This window comes from Mastomys coucha, chromosome X, assembly GCF_008632895.1.
Source record: "Mastomys coucha isolate ucsf_1 chromosome X, UCSF_Mcou_1, whole genome shotgun sequence".
Classification (NCBI taxonomy): domain Eukaryota; kingdom Metazoa; phylum Chordata; class Mammalia; order Rodentia; family Muridae; genus Mastomys; species Mastomys coucha.
The window spans coordinates 137,025,986-137,026,914 of NC_045030.1; positions in this window are offsets into that span (position 1 = coordinate 137,025,986).

Consider the following 929-nt stretch of genomic DNA (forward strand, 5'->3'; position numbering starts at 1 on the left):
TCAGCAACTTATTATGATAATAGCTGCTTATTAAGTTTGAGATTGTCATCATTAATCTCTTACTGTTGCACATCACTGAATAAATAGACCACAACTGTTTTATCCATTTTCTTTGCTGAATAGTTATCACATTAATAGTGCTGCATGAAGTTTCTATTAGTAAGTCTTGGTCAGATATTCAGTTTTTCACTTGTTTGTGTGAACAGATTCTGTCACTTAGGCATACATGCTACAATTGGATTATCAGTTGGACTTTATGGTGGTTTGAATGAAAATGGCCCCCATAGACTCATAGGGGGTGGCACTATTAGGAGGTGTGACCTTGTTGAAGGAGGTGTGGTCTTGTTGGAAAAAGCGTGTCACTGAGAGTGGGATTTGAGGTTTCAAATTCTCAAACCAGTCCCAGTGGCTCACTTTCTCTTCCTACTGTCTGTATCCAGATGTAATACTTTCTGCTCCTTCTCTAGCACATGTCTGTCTGCATGCTGCCTTGCTTCCTGCCATGGCAATAATGGACTAAACCTCTGAAACTGTAAGCCAGTTCAATTAAATGCAACAAGAGGCTGTTGGGTTCCCTGGAGCTGGAGTTACAGGAGGTTGTGAGCCATTTCTCTACTCCAAGTACTTACAGTCTTATCATCTCTATCTCTGATAGAAATGGTAATAAATCTCTGGTTAATATTCTACTTTGCAATCCTGTCCTGCATGACTAAAAATCCATGTTACTGGAAACACAATGAACCTACATCATTTCCCTAAAATTTGATATGTTGGTAGGAGTTCTATCTTTGGAAACTACATAGTCCATGACTTCCATCTGTTAACTCTGGTTGTTCTTTGTGCTTTTTTTCTCCCTTCCTGCACTATTTGCAGTTGCTTGAAATTTTCACCTGATTTCTTCTGTGTGATAATTTATGTATTCGATTTCT